This window comes from Phodopus roborovskii, unplaced genomic scaffold (assembly GCF_943737965.1).
Source record: "Phodopus roborovskii unplaced genomic scaffold, PHOROB, whole genome shotgun sequence".
Lineage (NCBI taxonomy): Eukaryota > Metazoa > Chordata > Mammalia > Rodentia > Cricetidae > Phodopus > Phodopus roborovskii.
Genome location: NW_026126588.1, coordinates 24,749,801 through 24,772,419, shown reverse-complemented (window position 1 = coordinate 24,772,419; position 22,619 = coordinate 24,749,801).

Sequence of the window (22,619 nt, the reverse complement as noted above, 5' to 3'; positions counted from 1 at the left end):
TATCCTAGAACTCCCTTTGTAGACCAGATTGGCCTCAAAACCAGAGATCCATCTGCCTCTGCTTTTTGAAAGCTGGGATTAAAGCTGTTTACCACCACCGCTTGGCTTTATTTATTTATTTTGTTGCTGTTGTTTGAGATGGGTTTTCTTTGTGTAGCTTTGGCTGTCCTAGAATTAACTCTGTAAACCAGGCTGACCTTGAACTCACAGAGACCCACCTGCCTCTGCCTCCCACGAGCTGGGAATAAAGTGTGCACCACCACCACCGCCCAGAAATAGGTCTGTTAACCCTGTGAACCATGCCCTTTAAGAGATGACAGAGGTCAGGGAGATTTTGTGGGGCAATGGTAGCAAGTCTGACTCCAGAGATGACAGAGGTCAACTGGTGGTCCACTGGTTTAGTTCTGGTTTTAACAATGAATCTTTAAAATCTAAGAGTATCGTTATGTTCTTTGTCAACTGCATCCCTGTTTGTGGCTGTATTACATTCCCAAATACCTCTGAAGCTATGGGAAAATGCAATTTTAGGTTATCTTCCATTTTCCTGGTTCGTATGTGATTCCCATAGACTCCCTTAGTCTTTCTCTTTAAGATTGCCAATATTCAATATTTCCCCTATCTTGATCATCATCCTTCATGCCTGATGGCCCAGGAGTCTCTATGGGCTAGTTTCCCCACAGGCTTTCATTTGGGTGGGAGGATAGTGGTAGATTTGGCATCAGGACAGCTGAGAACTAATAATCGGGTCAAGGATAGAAGCCTCACTTGTCTTGGCCTTAGGACCTTAATGGTGGAAGATGCTCTTGAATTAGTAAAAATATATCATTCAATGTGGTGTACCTTTGTGATGGATGGAGTTAGTTGTCAATGTGACAGGATTTAGAATCACCTTAGGGATAGGCCTTATGTTTTTAGGAACTGTCTAGATTAAGGTTGTCCTCTGAGAATGTCTGTGAGGGATTGTCTTGACTGAGTTAACTGATGGGGTGGAGGGGGATTGCTTTTTGCTTCTGGATTTCATGTGGCTGGTTGCTTCAGACTCCTGATGCCTTGGTCTCCCTGCCATGACTAGACTCTTAAACTGTGCTAGAGAGGGGCTGAGAGTTCTACGTCTGGATCTGCAGACAGCAGGAAGAGAGAGTGAGCCACTGAGCCTGGCTTGAGCTTCTGAAACCTTGAAGCCCACCCACAGTGACGCACTTCCTCCAACATGCCCACATCTACTCCAACAAAGGCCACACCTCCTAATAGTGCCACTCTCTCTGAGTCTATTGGGTGGTGGGGGACATTTTCTTCAGACCACACAGGGGCTAAGGAGATACTAAAAAAAAAAAAAAAGAAACATTGACAGGGTTCAATATAGCACAAAGTGATCTCATTACTCATATGAGTTGTTTCATCAAAAGGACACTTGGATACCATGGCATGGCTAGGAGACATCATCTAGTCCTCCACGACTCACAGTCACTTTCTGTTTGATACTGCAGCTGCAGGTTCTGTTAGTCTCTTCAGGAGGCATCTTCTGCATCTGAGCCCCCTTGCACAGTGACAATAACCAGTAGGGCAGATCCATTACACACAGATAAGAGAGCAAACCACTGGTGAGCACAGCCTCATGGTGCATGTGTTCGCTTTAAAACATGCTGTGTGTGTGTGTGTGTGTGTGTGCACGCGCGCGCGCGCGCGTGCATGCTCACGCACGTGCATGTGCATGCACATGCTTGTGCATGGCTTACTTGTGGAGGTCAGAGGGCAACCTGCCAGAGTTGGTTTTCTTTCTCCACTGTGTGGATTCCAGGCTCAAACTCAAGTCACTGGGCTTGGAAGAAGAAAGCACCTTTACCCACTGAGACAACTCACCAGCCCAATGTTTGTAACTTTTGGAACTATTTTTCAAAACTGGAGAAAAGACAGGTACACACACACACACACACACACACACACACACACACACACACACACACACACCACACAATAGAATTTGTTTTTTCTTTACTGGTCCTGCAGGAACATTGATAGCCTCTGTCTCCACAGCACTGAATGTTACTTCATGTAACCCATTGGTGTTTGGAATACCGGGTTCTTCAATTTCTTCTCCAGGAGGACATATTGTTTCTCAAATGCCAAATCTGGAAGTGAAGTCGATTTTGGCAGATGGGAAAGCGGGAAGCAGCCCTTTGCTGTGGAAACAGCTTGACTCTCATTCCCTGCAACCTTGTCACCTGCCTCTTCCATACAAACTCAAACAGATGGTATATTTCAATCTCAATAACTTTATCGGCAATTTAAAAAAAATATGCAAGGGCTGCCAAAAGTAATACATCAAGTGGCTGTGTTTAGAAACAGGTGCTGGGCCATGTGTCTCAACTTCCAAGAAAGGTGAGCTGAGAGGAGCCTCTTTCTTTCTTTCTTTCCTTCCTTCCTTCTTTCTTTCTTTCTTTCTTTCTTCTTTCTTCTTTCTTTCTTCTTTCTTTCTTTCTTTCTTTCTTTCTTTCTTTCTTTCTTTCTTAAGTCCTCAACTCAGGCAAGGCTCTTGGGGTGGGATTTTCAAGTAGGGCCGAGTTGCAGATGTTTTTTGATAAAGCAAACCTTTATTGCTTGTTCTTCTTAGCAGTCGTGAAACTTCTTTGTGTGCGTTTCCTACGCTAGGTGAAGCCCTTTACGTAGTTGGGCAGTTCTGGAGCTTGGCGCTGGGTTGGCTGCATTAGCATCCCAGCATTTGTTATGTCTTCAGGGCTCCCCACTCTTGTGGAGTTACATTCATTTATGCTGTGGAATATGTGTTTAGTGACGCAAAGATGTGTCGCATTCTTTCATGCTTCATTTGCTTAACTCTGTGAAGCTGTTATTTTGCCTGTCTGAAACACCGGATTGGTCTGATACAGAGCTGAATGGGCAATGGCTAGGCAGGGGGAATAAATAGAAGTAGAGAAAAGGAAGAAGAAAGAAAAGGAAAAGGAGGGGAAGCTACCAGGGGCCACCCACCCACACAAGCAGCCATAGAGTAAGAAAGGAAGAAAGGTATATAGAATAGAGAAAAGTAAAAAACCCAGAGGCCAAAGGTAGATGGCAAAAACTGTCTAGAAACAAGTCAAGCTAAGGCCAGACATTCATAAGTAAGAATAAGTCCCTAAGTATTTATTTGGGAGCTGTGTGGTGGGCCCCCAAAGAGTAATGAGTAAAAAAACAAAACCAGCTATACTCTACTAGATTAGAAATGCTGCATGAAGAACCAGTTGGCCTTAAATAAGCCCTCTGAGAGGTCCATCATTCTCAGTGAGAACTCCAAGGAAACACCAGACATAACTTCTCTTGTTTAATGTTAGCATTAACTCCTTTTTACTGGTAACATTTATACAAGGGACCCTCTGTGTCAAGAGCTTCTGAATTCATTGATTCAACCAACTGCAGATTGAAGACATTTAAGAAAAAAAAATTGTATCTATACAAAGTGTGGTCAGCCTTTTCTCCCCTTGTTATAGTGTCAAATGATACACAGTAACAGTGCTTATAATAAATAGTATCGTAATAGTATCAAGTCACCTAGAGATGATGTACAGTGTGTGGGATGATGCAATCACTTTGCCATTCTACATAAGAGAATGCACAAGGGGAAGAGAGTCCTGAAACCGTTCCCATATGGCTGTGATGGATGAGTGCTGTGGGATTCAGCATCAGAACCAAGTGGTCTAACTCCAGGACCAGGTCTTTAAGGCCTGGACTATGCAAAGGCCATTTACATAATCACATATTGGGAAATCACACCCTGCTTTTACACCAGAAATGAATCACCAGCTTGGAGCGGCAGTCATGCCTTTTATAGTAAATACAGGCACAGGAAGAGCTCAGGGACTCTAAGGGAGCACATTGGATTCTTGATGTCATAGGCAGACCCTGAGCCACCGGGCTTCTCACAGAATTAGAAGATGCTTGAAATATGGATTAGACCCTTATGGGTCCACTTTTCATCACTACGACAATATACACTAGACAGTCAACTTAGAAAGAGAAAAGATCTATTTGGGTTCACAGTTTTAGAATCCTGGGGGTGCGGTCAGTTGGCTTGGGTGGTTTGTGTCCATGATGAAGCAGCATACCAAATTGAGGGGCAACAGCTCAACTTCATAGCAGGTGGCAAGCAAATACTGAGAGGAGATGAGATGATTTGGATGAGAATATCCCCCATAGTCTCAGATGTTTGAACAGTTGGCCCTCAGGTGGTGGTGCTGTTTGGGAGGCCGTGGAACCTTTGTAAAGCTGAGCCTTCCAGGAGGAAGTAGGTCATTGAAGGCAGGATTTGAGGATTTAAACCCACACTTTCCAGTTTGCTATCTGCTTCTTGCTAGCATTTGTAGTTGTGATCGTTCAGCTTTCCTGCTCCCAAAAGTTCCATGCCTGGTGCTTTCCACCACAATACACTCACCCCTCTGGAACTGTATGCCCAATAGACTCTCTCTTCAAAGCCGCCCAAAGGTAACTAAGACAGAAAAAGTTGATACCCGAGTGTTGCTACTTCTGTGATGAACCTGACCAAAGGTAACTAAGACAGAAAAAGTTGATACCCGAGTGTTGCTACTTCTGTGATGAACCTGACCATTGTTGGTCTTTTGAGGAATGTGGAAGATTTAGGGACTTTAAACTGAAAACGTTTCAAGTGTGTCATGTCTGAGAGCTTTGTGTAGAGAAAGAGGAGAGAGGGGGGAGAGAGAGATAGATCCATGGGAGACACGGGATGGGGCTCAGTTTCACTGACATCCTATGTCTTTGTTCAGCTTTTGGTGTTTTTCCCTGGTTCTTTGGGTAGGGGACCATATAGAATATGATGTTGTCTAGCATCATAGACTCACTGACCACAGGGGTTTTCATGTTATCACCATGGCTGATAGGATTGAGACCTCAGGCATCAATGGCTCCAAGGACATAGATTGAAGTGGCCTGTGGTAGTTTTAATGCAATTGTCTCCCATAATCCCATAATCCCATAGGGAGTGGCACTTTTAGGAAGTGTAGCGTTGTTGGAGCGGGTATGGCCACTGGAACTATTCATCAAGCCTCCACTTACACAGAATCTAATGACCAAAGAAGCAGCAGTAGCATCTCACATTTGTATGAGAGACTTTCAAACAGACAATGCTGCAAAAATGCATTCTTCCTGCCTGTAGCGCCTGATAATACACAGTTGTCCCTTAGCACTCACCAGCACTCGTTCAAGAATTCCAAACTCTGTGAGTGCTCAAGTCCCTGTGAGTGTCAAGTCTCTTCACACAGAGGCTTCGCATTATCCCCCATACCCTCAAGTTACCTAGAACATTGAATGCAATGTAAGCCTTTGCAAATGGTTTTATGCAGTATTGTTTAGGGAATAGTTACAAGGAAAATGTGCACAGTTGGTATGAGTAGATTTTTTTAATGGAATTTTTTTTTGGCATTGCTGGGAATCAAGTTTTGCGCAAACTGATATACTCTCCATCCCTGTACACAGGATATTTTCTATCCACATTTGGTTGCCTCTGAGAGGTGGGATCTGCAGACACAGGTGGCCCATTGTCTTGATAACCCCAGTTATGCATGAGAAATATTGATCAATACAATGGCCTTCTTTTGATACTTTGGAAGACTTGTGGAAGAGAAATCAAGTCACATCTTTGTTTGTTGAGATGGTTTGTGATGGGAGATGTCATTCTGTAAATATGTTTCTCTTATTGGTTAATGAATAAAAGCACTGTTGGACAATAGGAAAGCAAGATAGGCGGGCGGGACTAGGAGACAAGGAGGATTCAAGGAAGTAGTAGGGAGGAGTCAGCATGTAGAGACTTGAGAGAACAGAGGCCAGGGCCCTCTCTCTGGTAAGATGAGACCACATGGAAATATTTAGAATAATAGAAATGGGTTAATATTTAAGACAGAGCTAGCCAGATAGAAAACTAGTAACTGGCCAACAGAATTATATCTAATACAGCATCTCTGTGTGTTATTTGGGGCTGGTGCTGCTCTGGGACCAGGCCGGCAGGAAAAACCTACTCATGTGGTAGTTTGAAAGAAAATGGGAGGACACTAATGGTAGGCGTGGCCTTGTTGGAGTGGGTGTGGCCTTGCTCAAGGAAGTGTGTCACTGTGGTGTCAGGCTTTGAAGTCTCATATATGCTCAAGCCACACCCAGTGTCTCAGACCACTCCCTATTGCCTGTGCAAGATGGAGAATTCTCTGACACCATGCTGCCACGTCTGCCTGCATGCTGCCATGTGCCACCGTGATAATGGTGGCCTAAACATCTGAAACTATAAGCCACCCCCAATTAATCTTTTTCCTTTATAAGAGTTGCCATGGTTATGTTGTCTCTTCACAGCAACAGAAACCCTAAGTAGGACAGATGGGGGTCTTGCTATGTGTCCCTGACTGGCCTTGAAGTCATGATCCTCCTGCCTTAGCCTGTAGAGTACTGGGATGGTGGTCATGTGTCCAGCTTCACACCTTGGTTTTGCCCATTTTACTCTTTTCTCTCTTCCACGTCTAGGGGAAGCCTTAGTCAGGGCACCCACTCAGTGTACAATGTGAGCTTCATGGTGCGAGCAACAAATGTGCACGTACAGTTTCAGCTGGTGAGCAATCAATCAGCCAGCTAGCCTACTTGGCTCTAGTCCTGAGAAAGGACCATTAGTTCTTTAAGGCTCCTAGGAAGCCCAGGCTAACCTGGAGGATATCCACACACTATCTATTTCCTGTGTCTTCCTGTTACCACCTTTCTTTGAGGGGATGACAGTGGTGCATGATTCCCTAAGGGTTATCAGCTTCCAGGCGGAGCCCCGAGAGTTTTAATCTGTGAATTTCACCATTGGAAGCCAACATTTTCACTCTGGCTCAACTCATTTAGAGGTCTTGATAGCTAAGCAGGGGTTTTTAAGTCCACGAACCAGGTATGAGGATTCTACTGCAGGCACTAAGCATATGGTACCAGTTTAAAAATGGATGTAGCTTGATATTTTAACAAAATCTGAGACAATTAGCACATTTTCAAGATGCTAAAATGAAAAAAAAAAAAAAGGTCTGCCAGTGTTGAGTTTGACATCCCAAGCAGCCTGGCCCAGGGGCTCAGAGGACAGCTAGGCTGATGCTGGAGTCAAACCAGATACTGACACCTTAGGTGTCTCTGAGCTGTTTTGTGAGAAAAAAATTTTTTTTTCTTTTTCCTCCAAAACCACAGCTGCAACACCCCTCTTCCTTTTACCTGGTTTTCTCAGAAACTAATTTTAAACTCCTTCTATGACTCTGAGTTCCTTAACATTTTATCCCATGATGCCAGAGAAAAGAAAACTATACCAGAATTCCTGCCTAAGTCTAATTTTCAAAATACGATTTTTCCGGTTCTCGAATGGCGTTGAGGCCGTAGCAGCCAGGACAGAGGCTGATGAGAATCCAAAGACCTATCCCTTCACAGATGGCCACCTCACCAAGAAGCTGCCAAACCTTGTTGAGCAGTCACGTAAACTGCAAGCAAGTTTGCTGAGTGATCAGAAGGTGATCGTTGGACCCTGGTCTCTGTCTCTTCCTTCTTTTGCTTACCATGCACAAGTGCTTTTGTTCCTATGCCACAGCATGTTGCCTCACCATAGGTGTAAACGCAGCCGAATCAGTCACCATGCACAGCTACCCTCCAAGACCGGGGCCAGCATCAACCTCTCCTCGCAAGAGAGTAATTGTAAATATTCGTTGTCATATTGATGGCTGGCTGATGACAGAGCCCCTGGCCTGCATTATTCCCACATTCCTTCATCTGTGGTTGGGGGGATGGGCAGCCTGAGCTGCTGGACACTAGACACTCCAGTTCTCAGCCAGAACAGCACACAGGTGAGTCAGGGGCAAACAAGGGGGAGGAAGGCACTGGAAAAAGTTCATTCCTGGGGGAAGAACAGACTCTCTTAATGAGTAAAGGGTGAAGGAAATCGCTACAGCAGTGGTTCTTAGTCTGTGCATTGTGACCCCGTTTTTTTTTTTTTTGGATTGAAAGACTCTTCCATGAGGTATTTTTTCATGGGCTATTTCACAGATATTTACATTGTGATTCACGACAATAGCGAAATTACAGTTATGAAGTAGCAGCGAAAATAACCTTACGGGCCGAGGGTCACCACAACGTGAGGGACTGTATTAAAGGGCCACAGCGTTAGGAAGGTTGAGAAATGCTACACTAGAGTTTCATGGCCACATAAAGCATGGCTTCTCTCAGGTGATGTAACGGAGGCGAGGATGTGCATGGCGGCCTCGCCATGCCTGCATGAAGATCAAGGTTGCGTGTTTCACCATACGAGCATGCCCCTTTGGTCTGTAAACACCATGCACTTAATTTACCCCAGATTTGCAGACTATTTCTGTCTTGTGGATGGTAAATTAGCTTACCGAAGCATGTTTATAGCCCCAGCCTTCACTCCCCCCACCACCCCCCACTCCCTCCGTCGTCCGTGGAGAGCAATACCCAGCCCAGCAAGTGCCATTCACTGACAGTGCCCTGTGCTGGCTGTTCCTTTAAATCCTTGTTTTTATTCTATGTGTCCTATGCTCGAACTCTACCAATCTTCACAATTACCTGCAGTCTCTGGGCCTGTGCTCTGGAGTAATGAGATGCGCCATTGAGCCAATGGGCAGCAAACACCTAGGCTTGTGTGAACACACTCTATAACGTTGATGCACACACCACTATTGCTCAATGATGCGTTTCTCCGAATAAGTACTCATTGTAAAAGATGCCTGACTGCACCCCGGCACCAGAGGCCTAGGAGGAGGAAAGTGTGGGGTGTTCAAGGTGGTAAATCAAAAACAAAGGTGGTAATGATAGTACGGTTGCCCTACACGGTCACATCCTGGCCAATACTCACACGGTTTTCCATCTCATTTAACTTTTCTCACTCACCCAGAGTGAGGAGTTTTTTCTGCCTGGAGAAAGAGTGGGTAACTTGGCCCCTCCACAGTCGAGGGGTAGCTTGGGAAGGGTCTCTGAGAGACCATGGCCAGCTCTAATACTGTCCATCATTTTCTCTTTGGGGCAGGGGGACCTCTGGGGTTATAGCACAGCTTCTGAAGCACCTATCAGATCTTTGATGGGGCAGTCTGGTAGACTATCCACCATGGAGGGTGATCACCAACCCTGTCCTGGGCAGATGGAACTGACAGCTGTTCTAAAGAACTGTCTGCTAATGCTGAGTCAAACACGTCTTCAGGAGACACCACGTAAGGAGGGGGAGTCTCACTTCAAAGACACCCAGCCAGACCCATGGCAACTGCTGCTTTTAAACTGACTGACATCACTATGGGACTCTCCTGTAAGCATCTGGGGTGGGGGAGTTTGTTCCTAATTGCTTCCCTTGGTAAAAATACTACTTCATTGCTACAGTAAAAGAATGACTTGGAAGGTCCGCTCTAGGAACCTACTACAGGGAAACAACTGTTGACACACACAGAGATCAGCCACAGGGATATTTGTTCTTCCACAGACGGAAGCTGTAAACCCATTTAAACTAAGTGACAGCAAGGCGCTCAGGAACAGAGCAGGTGACTTGACCATTGACCCGGCATTGGTGGGCCTTTCTTTGGTCTGTTTTTTTTTTCCTCTCTCTCTCTTCTAGAAAATGGGTGTCATCAGATCAGATTCCAAGGACTATGATGGTGTTGGGTGGAGCTTGGATACAGTGAATTTTAGCCACAGCTAACTTCATATGCTCTTGCTGAACCACAGCAAGTTAGTTCTAAGACAGAGTTGGCAGTAGGCACAAGCAGCCAGTCCCATACCCCATCTTGGCTCTTACTACATATGTTACATCGAACAGTTTCTGGAACCATTTCTTAGTAACCAGTAAATATTTACCAAGTGAATAAATTATTTTACTTTTCTCCCAATAAAATATATTTTACCAAGAAAAAAAGAAAAGCAGCCAACTTAAAAACAACAACAACAACAAGTAACACTTTGTCTATATGTTTGCATTTTGCATTTCTTGGATGTGACAGATGAGAATAGAAAAGGGAGGGAGACAGAGTGGCCTGCCCTGTTAGTCTGTTCTGGACAGCCGCCAAATTCTCTGCAAAATCAGGGCCTGGAATCTAATACCACTTCTTATCAAGAAAGCCTGCTTACTAATTTAAACCTAGGGCTAGAGCATTCCAATACCAGCTGCTTCGATTCCAAATAATTCCCAACATGTTTTAATTGTTCGGGGGTCCTAACGACATCAAACACGTGCCTTCTTGGCATGAGGAACACATTTAGTTCAAAAAGAGTCAAGGTGGAAACATCTGAAGTCTACAGCCACGGCACCGCATATACCAGCCTCCAGGTTAGCCACTCCCAAGTGGGCCCCTCTTGAGTGCAGCCAGAAGAGGGTCGTTTGCCATCGAGGGCACGCAGAAAGGTCTCCTAAGATGACCGTTTGAGAGTTAAGTCAAAAACGCAACTGTTCTACGTTAACCTCCTCTAAGAAGCGTTATCTGAAGGAATGTAGCAATAACGACCTGGCATTTGCTTAGATTCGAAGATCTTTCCAGAGAAGGGGGCGGGGAGAATTCTCATATGCCCTCCCAGGCCGTCACTTCTATTCCGGAGAGTTCCAGAATGTTGCTCACTCCCAGTTCTCTAAGTCTCCTCCGGTGCCCACTACGCCTTTCCTTTCTATTTATTTATTTATTCATTCACTTTTTATTGATTCTTTGTGGATTTCACATCGTGCGTCCCGATCCCACTCGCCTCCCCGTCCTTTTGTATCCACCCTCTGCCCTTGCAACCTCCCCCCTCCCCAATAAAATAAAATAAAATAAGTCTCATCGTGGAAGCTGTGGTGTGACCCAGTGAGTCATGCAGTAAACCTTTTCATCCATTCATCTTTACTTGCAAGTGTTTATTGCAACGAGTCATTGGTCTGGCTTGATGTCTCTGGCTTCTGCTACACTAGTGATGCTGGGCCCTCCCTGGGACTCCTCTGGGATACTCCGTGGTTGCCCTATGACATGGAGATCTAGCTCCGGCAGTTCATAAATGGGGTGGATGTTGGGGTGGGCCAATTGTAGTCTTGGTTCTGGGTCTGGGTGGCAGCTGGGTTGGTCAGTCCACCAGCTCTCTCCCATCCTCACCACCAGGGCGAACTGTCCAGCACTGCCCCCCAGCTCACCCAAGGCAGCAGGCAGTAAGGGGTGGGGCCACTTATCCTGCCACGCCCACACCACCAGGGCCAGCTCTACTGTGCTGCCCAGGCAGAGGTGCAGGACCCACGCTGGGGTGCTGCAGCTGGTGAGGGGCAGGAGCAGCTCTCCTGCCTGCCGCAGATGGTAAGGGGCAAGGGGGGGGCATCTTTCCCTCGCTTACACCATCACATGGCAGACTGGGGGAGGGCAGCTCTCCCGTTCTCATGCTTTTAAGCCCCCCAGAACCCCAGACCCCTTTTCCCAAGCTGCAAAGTCTGTGGTCATCGGCTCATGGGCGGAACAGCACACTCGTCCCCTCCCCCCAGTGGACACCCTAGTTTTACTGCAACCAGTATTACCAAAGCAGATTCCTATAGCCACCCTCATCCCTCCTCCTCCTCACTCCAGATCCACACCTCCATCTTCTTTTCCCGGTCTCAAGAAGAACTGGGGTGTGCTCATCTCTCCGCCGGATTACACCCACCCACGTGCAGCTCCAGGTGACCCTCTAAGCCAGTGGTTCTCACTGCGACCCCTTCAGGGGTCACATATCATCTATCTTGCATAGTAGATATTTATGATTCAAAACAGTAGCAAAATTACAGCTATGAAGTAGCAATGAAATAACTTTTATGGCGGGGGGGGGTAGTCACCACAATATGAGCAACTGTGTTAAAGAGTTGCAGCAGCATCAGAAAGGCCGAGAAACCAGTGCAGTATTGACCAATCCGTGACAGAAAAAAAGGCCAGGTCATTTCCACACCAGTGGCTCCCTGGTAACAGCAGGATCAAGGGCAGAGACTCGTTAGAAGACGAGGAAATCGGTTCATTCAACCATAACCAACACTTGGACAACCAGAATAAAAGCCAGGCAAGGTGGTGCATGCTGTAACATCAGCACTCCTGAGGCTGGAGAGCAGGGATGGTAGCTCCAGTCCAACCTGAGTTACATAATGAAACACTCTCAAAACAAACAAACAAACACACAAGCAGTGTTGGGGATAGCGCTTAGCGGTAGGACACTTGCCTAGCATGGCTGAGTCCATCTCCAAAAGATAACCAAGCAATAAAAACATACATCAGTCCCCCCTCCAAATAAAGTTGAATAGAAATAACATCTTCTATGTACTGCAGGACCAGCGTTTTTAATTATGGTATCATACCTGTGTGCCCCGTGTTTAATGGGAGATGAATATCTTACTGCAGAACACAGTGAAGACACTTATCTGCCCGGTCCCCAGGCTCATGTCTACCCATCTGCAGAATTCTCCAGCTACATGGGAGATCTCAAATACAGCTCTTGGCTACCTATGTCCTTGATATATATTGTTCTCTTTCCTTGAAGCCCCTTGTTTGCCATGAGCAACTCACATGAAGGGATAGGTCCCTGGCCACCAGTCATATCCTCACTGTCTTTCGATTTACTGATTCCTGAGTGCTTCCCTGCTGCTGGCTCCACGGCATGGGAATTAGGCCTGAGCCTTCTCACTTCTGGGGCTTAAGTACAGATCAGAGGGGTCAATGTGACTCTGTGTTGGGCAAACCAGTGAGCCCACTGGCAGAGAATCTTTTGGGTTCCTGATGGGCCAAACCCTGGGGAGGCCGAGAAACGAACATGGCAGCCTTCCTGACCTGACTTCAGAGAGAACAGACACCCAAGTTCTGCAGCCTAGAAGGAAAGCATCATACAGTCGGCACACCCTAGTAGACTCAGGGAGGCTCTTCTATACCCCAGATAAAACACAGACAAAATTTCAGACACTCATGTGTTTCCCTTAATTTCCTTGCTAGATAGTCCTTCCCTGGTTTAAACAGGACTTCATTGTTTTAGCTTGAAAGGGGTCAACCAGTGGGATTAAGCCAGACATAGGGCTGTGCTAAGATCCTAACCCTGGAGAGAAACATATGGTAAACATCAGTCTTTTATGTCTCATGCTGAACCCCCTTTTTAAAAAGAATGATGCAGGCCAGAAGAAGGGAAGAAGAGGGCATCCACTTCTCTAGAGCAGGAGTTTTGAGGCAGAAGGAAGAAGGAGGAAATGGGAGACAATTTTTACTTCTTCCTCTGGGATCTGGGGTCAGCCTCTGTGAGTTGCAGTCAGCAGCCTTTTTCAGGGTACCTCACTGTGTTGGGAGGATGAAATGGGAATCTAACTCTTGGGTAGGTTATGAGGGCAGCTAGGGATACCTCTTCAATGGCTAGGAGTCAAGGAGCATTGCTCTGCGTGACAGGTAAGGTATTATTTACCTGGCCATGGGTGGAAACAAGGTCAAGCAACTATCACAAAGCACAGGCCATAGAATTGGTTCTGGTTATGAGTGTGCAAAGCCAGACTGTCCATGATCAAGGGTGTGGTGTTCTCTTACAAGCCATGAAGTCATGCATAGTGCTTTTTTTCCAATTGTTTCATGGTGTTTCCCTTTCTGTATGATGCGAGCTTTTGAGTTCAGGGAACAACTCAGCTGAGGCAGAGGCTCTATGAAGACCACCTGTCACTGTGAGGAAGTCATTACAGGAGTGGACAAGGCACACCTTATTATTTCCTGCTGGCCTTAGCGTCATCTACTTATCTGATGTGAGTGAGCCCAGAGCCGCAGGGTTGAATGCTCTCTGTTTCCTAGTGTGCCAGGAGATGGCAGGAAATGAGGGGCAGGCCAGGCCAGCAGGATCAGGGAAACCCAATACTCAGACTCTTTGTTCATGATAACTCAAACTCAGACTTTTGAGGAAGCTAATAGAAAACATGCAAGGGTTTTTTTTTCCTCTAAATATTTAATGTAAAACATGTACAAAACATTCATTGGTGCTTTGAAGAGAAGGTGGTTTGTGTTTTCAAAGGTGGTCCAGGGGTCCGATTAAGGGTGAGGGGTGGGCAAAGATGGGCTATGCTACACCTGATGGAGCTGAATGGCTGGGGTGGGTTATAGGGTAAGAGTTAGATGTCTATGGTGGTTTATATGGAAGGAGTTGAGGTGGGTTATATATATATATATGTAACCCATTCCAGCCTGATATCAATCCATTCCCTGGTTGTTTCCCAGCCTGTTAGCCTGTTCTTCAGACTGAAGACCTGAAAACCCAACTCTTTCATGGGCTAATCACTTAAAATAAGTCTGTATCTTTATATCTACTTATACTCAGAGATCTAGAAATCCATATACTATCTTTCTGTGAAAAGCTGTGTATGCACATGTATTTCTTCTTACTTACCCTTGGTGACTGTGGAATGCTCAGCCCCTGTGTCACTAAATTTTGTTTTTTTCTTTCAGAAAATGCAGAGCCAGTACCGATAAGGGGTGAACAATCCACTGTCACCAGGTAGGAAGGAAGAGGACAGGGACTGCTCTGATTATACTTGGGTATGTGTCGGTGGGATGAATGTGAGTCTGAAGTGTGTTCCCACCAAGTCAACGACAGCACGTCACGCAGGCTCCCACCAAAGGCTGGCTGCAGGCTCCGGGAAGCACGTGAAAGCAGGACAGCTTTCTGGGAGCAAGCAAAAGCAAACTTACAAAGAGGCATCTGAGAAGGCAAGTGAAGAGCCTTGGCAACGTTCAGTGTGGAAGGGTGAGTGGGAAATGCAGCCCGGAATTCAAGCTGCGCACAGCCTTCCCAGGGTCAAACACAACCCCAGACTGCTCTTTCTCTCTCGTTCAAATCCATCAAGAACAATCTGTGTAGCCCATGTACTATCAGGTGTGTGGCCTTTACTGGAGGGTGCTCAACAGTTGGGTGGGTTGGCAAATGGGGGGTAGATCTGGCAGGAGGATGAATACGTTCAGAACCCAATGTACAGAAATTTCAACGAATTAATAATAAAGCTGATGTTTTTGGCGTGACGGGTAATGGGCATGAGTCATGAGAGGAGGTGTAAAGTGAATTGTTTTCTTGAGTTCTAAATTCTGTCATGAATTTTTTTGAGGGGGGGCGCTTTGGTGACAGATAAGAGCACCATATACACAATACACAAAGTGTCAAATTTAAAGCGAAGCTCTGCAGTGTCCATCCCCATTCCCATTGTATAGAAGTCCATTACTTTGTATAGACCATGGGCCGTGTTATTTGGGTGTATGATTTTTTCCATTAATTTGCAAGTTTTTAAGTAATAAACTTTAACTTTTAAAATGAGAAAAGACTTTTTCTAAATAATAATTTAAAAAAATCCTCCTCAATGGAAAACACAATCCCTTAGAATTCCCTGAGGGTCTTTTTCCACCCCATCCTCTATAATGCCACACCCAGAAGTTGATGCTTTGACTCCATCCCAAGGTACTGGCCACAGCAGGGGCTTTGAGCTTGCTTGTTTGCTTTCTTGCTTCAGTCATTTATCATCATCATCATTATTGAGACATGGTCTCTGTACGCAGCCCTGCTGGCCTGGAACTCTTTGTTGACCAGGCTGGCTTCAAACTCACAAAGACTCTGCCTTCCAAGTGTTGGGATTGAAGGCCATCCTGCCAGCTGGGCACTGAACTTTCTTGATGTGGCCTCCCTTGTTCATGAGCTGCTTTCGCCCTGCTCCACTGTCTACCAAGTAGACCCTGTTTTACAGACACGGGCTCGAGCATGAGCAAAACCATCACAGGTGCATGAAACAGATGTGCTTCAAGGGAAAGCATGGCGAGCGCTAGCAGAAGGGCCTAGGAATTTTGAGTGCGTGTTTATGTGGCGGGATGCATGAGTTGTTTGGGAGTGGAGGAGCCTGTGACAAGCGCCAAGCAATACATATCAAAGAAACAGAGGCCCATGGAGGCTGGATCCAAGGCAGGTGCTATGTAAATGGTCTGAGAGCTTAGAGCTGACCACTTAAGATTTAAATGACATTAATCATGGCCCTTCTGGTTCTTGGGTAAACAGGAGCATGGGTAAGTGTTGTATGGAGCTGTGTGTTCGGGGGGGAAAGCATCTTGTGCTACAGAAAAGCCAGGTTTTAGCAAATGGACTTCAGTCATTGTCTGAGTAGGACCAGCGTCTGGGTAGGGCCAGTGGTGGACACTGAGGGTAGCCTGCAATCAGGCAAATCAGGTTCAAGTTTTGTTTGTCTTTGGCTCACTTTCCAGCATGAAGACACTCAAGGCTAAGTCTTCGAAACACACAAAAAACACATATTGTAAATTTGTGGACACTGAGTCACCCAGATCCACCCAACCTCTAAGAGTTTGTTGCAATTTTCATGGAGTTGTGTGTGTTGTACATGTAGGTACATGTACATGAGCATGGGGTGCACGTTCACAGGGAAGCTAAAGGTAGACTGAGTGTCTTCTTCAATTGCTATCAACTCACTTTTTTGAGGCAGGGTCTCTCCCTGAATCAATTTGTCTACACTGACTGGCTAGCAAGCTCCAGAGACTCCTTCTGTCTCTGCCTCTCCTGCGGTTGGATAGGAGATGTGTGTTGCTGTGCATGGGAAACACCTTTCTCCTTGGGTGTCAGAGACTTGAACTTAAGTCCTTGTGCTTGCACAGCAAGCAATTTACTGGCTCAGCCATCTCCACAACACCCACGGCATCTTTTTGCCAGGCCCTTCTCAGATGCCACCCTACCCTGTCCTCAGCCTTTGTGGGCAGAATGGATGGCATACTGGACATGTCTCCACGCGCCTCACACAGCCTGGTGTGTTGTCAAGCTACCGTTTGTTGCTTATCTGTGTTACTGCTGTTCTAACCTTCCCCCAGTCCTTACGACAGCACTGCTTCTCGATCTACACTGCCATTCATTTCCAGAGCAAGCTGCCGTAGAACTGCGTGTGCTACCTCAGAGTCTGTTTTCATTCCCAAGACACTGAGCTGAGCAGCCTCTCTCCCTTGCTTGTGTTCAACCCTGAGCCAATCTATCAGGACGCTCCACTGCGGGAACAAATTAGAATGGCCTTTGTAGGAGGGCACTGTGCGCTTCCCTTGGTGTTCCTTCTAAACTACGCTGTGGCACAAACTGCTGAGAAATCTCTGCACGTCAGGTATTATTCTTCTAATTGATAAGAAGTGCTCAAAAATAGAACTGTCATCTGACAAATCCTGGGACTAATTGCCTTACACCGAACGGGCTGCTAAATGTGACTGACACGTTCCCCTCGACTCTGTGGTTCCCAAGGAAACGGGGTTAATACATTCATGCCTACCCTTGCCATGTCAATCCCAGTCCTCTGCAGCCCCGCATAGAGTGGGAGGGGGGTTGGGGGGGCACGAATGCTGAGAGCATCCTTTCCTGCTTTCCCTCTCTGCCTGGAGTGCAAAAAGTCTCAACCAGAGATTAAACAAATGTTCAGCCAACCATCAAAAAATTAATCAGCATGCAAATATCTCCCATGGTCGGAAGGCTTGCCTGCCTGTGTGTTCTGCTCTGCAGGCACTGGGAACCAAGGTGCTCAAAGTCAAGGACCACAGAGCTTTAACCCTTTAGTCGCAGCGGAAAAGTTTTCTCTGGGTATATTTTGGGATGGACTTAAGTCTCTGGGAGGGACTTAAATATCTGTCCACAGATGTGTGCCGTTCTGTTGAAAAAAAAAATATGAACTGTCTCAGCCTACTGAAAGCTGCAGTTATTAAAATGAACACTTGTGTATGTTCCAAGGGCTTTGTTTTATATTAATAAGGAGCATTAATAGCAATGTCAATAAAATCCTTGTCCTGATTTACTTCTGTTGCTGAGATACCCTGACCAATGGCAGTTTATGGAAGAAAGGGTTGATTTGAGCTCATGATTCCAGGTTATACAGCCCATCACTGTAGGGAAACCAAGGCAGGATTGTGAAGCAACTAGTCACATCACAGTTGGGAGCAGAAGAAAATGAATGAGTTCATGCTCACTGATGGGTTCATTTTCTCTTTTCTATCCTTCCCTCCCTTTCTCCCCCACCCCTCCCTCCCTCCCTCCTTCCTTCCTTTCCTTTCTCATGTACTCTTATAAAATCCAGAGCCCAGACTTGGCAACAGTACCACTCACTTTCATGATGAGGCTCCCCACACTGACTACAATACAATCCTACGCACACTACCCTGATCTAGGAATCCCTTACAGAAGTTTTCTTCCCAGATAAGGCTAGGTTGTATCTGGAGAGGAAATCCCTAAGAAACTCTTGGAGTGATGATTGAACATTATCTGCTCTGCAACCCATGGGTCTGCCAGCCATTTCCTTTTTTAAAAATCCCGTTGAGAGCTGGGCATTGGTGGCACACACCTTTGATCCCAGCACTCAGGAGGCAGAGGCTGGAGGATCTCTGTGAGTTTGAGGCCAGTCTCGTCTACAGAGCTAGTTCCAGGACAGACTCTAAAGCAATACAGAGAAACCCTGTCTCTGAAAAACAAAAACAACAACAACAACAACAACAATAACCAAAAAAATCCCCTTTGAGGCTTGTATTGCCGCCTTGTTTTAATAGTGGGAGTCAATTTCTTTCCTGTTCTAGTTTTACGTCAACTGTTTTTAGACCCTTGCTGGTTATCAGTCCACTGTCTACTTGCTTGATTGTTGCTTGAAAACCCAGTTGTGAGCATCGCACAGTGCAGAGAGTAATCTTCACTGGTTTCCCTCTCTGGGCAATTCAAAGATGTTCGTTTTGAGAAATCTGTAGCTTATGTTATACTCAAATGTGGATTGTTTTTTGTGGTGTCCTGTTTGATCCAAGTTAGGCCTCTGGAAACGAGAACTCTATACTTTCCCCACTCTCCCTAAACATTTGCAATCGTGATGTCATCATGCTTTGCCTCTCTTGGTACCTCTTATGGGGGACAGCCCTCAGTATTCTCTACCCTCTCTTATTTTTTATCTCGATATCTTTCTCTTGTGTACTCTGGGTGATCTCCTTAGGTTTTTCTTCCTGTTTACAAATCTTTCTTTTACTGAGTCTATTCTGCTGCTTGGTCTTTTTGGGCAACATGGATCACCCATTTTCATTTCCATGTTCCCAGCCCAGAGCTTTAAAAGGACCTTGAAATATATGATAGTGACATCTCTGCCATTAACAAAATAATTCACTGAGCTCTGGATACTTAAGGATGGTTGGGCTTTCTGCAACTTGATCTCCATGATGAAGATGGGACTGGGGATTAGGTTCAGTCACATGACTAATAATTACCAACCATACATGCACACTGAACTCTGGAAAAAAAAAAAACAAAAAAACTCCAGGCACTGGACCCAGCTGATGCTCTCACACTTTCCTTATAGCCCATCTCCATCCTGTGTGCCAGATGCTGATTGGTACCTAGACACACTTTCTACCAAGGACCCCCAGTGGCCAAACGAGGAGGAGACTGAGATTTTCACTATTCTTCTCGTCCTCCACTAAGATCTCTCCAGTCTCACTACCAGCCCTCTCACATGTTGCCCGCCATTCACTGGAGACATCGCCACTTGGTACAGACCCAGGGTCCCCTAGATCTTTCATCCTTGTCTCTCTGGACATAGCCATTGTCCTACTACAGCCTACTTGCAGGAGCCTCTTCCTCCTACTCCAACTCCCTGGCGACCCCGCCTCTTGGTGTGAGCCTGGTTCCCCTAGATCTTTCCAACACCCCCTCAGCCTTATCTCCTAGCACATCTCTGTTCTTACCCCCACTCACAAACCTGATGGTGCAACCTTCAACCACCATAGTTTTCTAAGATCCAAAGACCTCAATACCAACCAAAGAATGGGACACCCAACCAACAAAGACAAGATCTAGAACCATCTCAGCCATCATAACTCCAGATGCTTGGACACCAGCACAAAACTGCAACATTAACAGCCAAGACAAGATGCCTCCACCAGAACCCACTAACCCTACTACAGTAGGCCCTTAGAAATGTAATATGTCTGAAGCATAAGACAAGGGCCTCAAAAATAACCAGTGTGTGTGTGTGTGTGTGTGTGTGTGTGTGTGTGTGTGTGTGTGTATCTCTGTGTATGTGTGTTCAAGGACCTTAAAGAAGATACAAAATAAATTATTTGGTGAAGTCTATGAAAACATAAAACCATTGAATGAAATAATGAAAATGATTCAAGACATGACAGTAGAATTTATAAAGAAACTTAATCATTGAAGAGAACCCAAAATTAAATAAAACTAGAAATGAAAATTTTAAGGCGTCAAACAAAAACCTACACGGTAAACCTCACCAACAGACTGCAAGACATCTCAGATGATGACAGCAGGAAGCCACAGAGAGGAGGAGAGAGTTACAACATGGTGGTCTCGCAGCCCGTGGCTTCATAAGTCATTTTATGTAAGAGAAAGCTCTAGAATCTGCTAACTTTACCAAAGGGAGCAACAACAGAATTAACCAGCCTCAGTGTGGTACATGGAATTTTGTACCTGGGATCAGACATATTGAAGCAAGTCTACTTTTAAATAGGCTTTCTTTGGCTTCCTCAAATAACAACACCATGAATGGAAAGAACCCTAAAAATACAAATTCTCTGCAATTTAGCAAATGGAGGGACAATGAAAGGTCTAATAATAAACTTGAGACAGACTAAATACTACCTAATTAGCACACTTGAGCCAAAGGCAGAAGAAAAACATGTAATTAAGTCTGAATGGTTTAGGAAGAAATAAAAAATGGTGCAATAATAGCTAACTCAACCAGAATGAAAAAAAAGGTTATAAAAAGGAAATCTCCAGTTGACTCCTCCAATAGGAAGATGTGGAACCAAACAGAAAGGGCTGGAAGAGAAGGAGGGGGACACACGGTATAGAGACAGAATCATGAAGATGATGCGACAGTTGCTTCAGGAAGACACTGTAGAGGAGTTATCCTATAGTAGGTAAAGACTAAATAAACAAGAATCCAGCCCCACACACCCCTCCATTTCCTCCTAAGCACACTGCTGGAGGGAAGGAACCTTTTAGATGTATGACTGAGTTGTGAGAGATTTGGCTCTTACAGCTTGCACACTTACGACCTGTGGAGGGAGAGCTTGTCAAGTCCAAAACTACAGGTCAAATCTAAGTCTTTTGTGTTTTGTGAGATGCAGGCCTAGAGTCCTGCAAAGATGGTGGCCATCACAGTATCCTATCCTCACTGGAAACCCTGGTCTTGGCACTTCCGTCCTAATCTCCAGTTTCTCTCTGAGTCTTTTTGTGTTTTCCTTTTTCCTTTCAATTTAGCATCAGACTCAAGTTAGGTTCAAGCACACCCTGACCTAAGAACATTCACGTGCCAATTGGCAAGGATGGAGATGTGTTCTGAGAAACGGGTCACTCGGCAATGTCACGGTTTCGTGAGAGCTGCAGTGCACAGGTCTACGTTGGCCAGGTGGCCACTCCATGGAAACAGTGTGAATAACAAATGCTGTAGAAACTATGTGCAAGAGGCTGAGGATAGTACATCACAGCATATCACTCAACAGTGAACTTCAATAAGAAAATATTTAGATAAAATGAACAAAATGAAAAATAAATCTAAAATAGCGATAAAAAAAGAATAGCCTAGTAACTCATTAACTAGCAGCACGGTTGGTCATTAACAGTATTCTAATGGCTAACCTTCATTGCCAACTAGACTGCATCTGGGATCAACTAAAACCCAAGTTGTTGGCACACCTGTGAAGGATTCTCTTGATTGGACTTTTTGAAGTCAGCACACCCACCCTACACCTGGGTGGCAGCTTCTAGTGGCAGCCCACACAAAAGAACAAAGAAGGACATTTGTTTTTTTGCCTGCTTGTCCCCCACTGTCGCTAGGACGTTTATCTACCCTATCGCCAAAGCATCCTTTTACCGGTACTAGAAACAGACTTTTGGAATTCCCATCCACTGAAGACCAGCAACTCTCCAGGAATCCTTCGGGCCTCCAGTGCCAGATGGGGTCTGATAAGACACCCGAGCTCATGGATCAAACAACTGCTAGATCCTCTGTCAGCCTCTCCAGACACTGACGGACTACCAAGACCTCATCCCATAAGCCAAGCTGGTAAATCCCCATTGAATGTATGAATGTATATTCATTCTGTCTGTTCTCTTCCTTTAGAGAACCCCGACTAACACAGTCACCAAATATAAAGTACCATATATGATGGTGTGATGGGCTCTGTTGTTATACTCTGGTAGTTTAGTAGGTTTCTTTTCAGATTCCCACAAGCACACAAGGGATACACTGTGCTATGCTGTGATGACAGTTACATCACCATATAATAAGAATTCCTCAACTCCTTTGTAATCTTATGAGGCCGTTTGGTGTGCAGTCTAGTGCCATCCGTAAACTCACGATGTGGCATACAGCTGTAACTTTAGCTATAAAATCATTTAATTACACGGAAATATAGACGCTGGTATGAACTACTTACATTCGTGGAACTCACACATGAAGGAAACCCAGCAGAAACACAAGCACGATGGAGGGCGGTTTCCTCATTCCTGAGATGTTTTTACCACTACCGTTAGGCCTCAGACCTAACTGAGGTGCCCATTGACATACCAAAGTGGACCATGGCTGCCAGGTTCTCCCAGAATCCCTCAGTCTCTACTTGTCA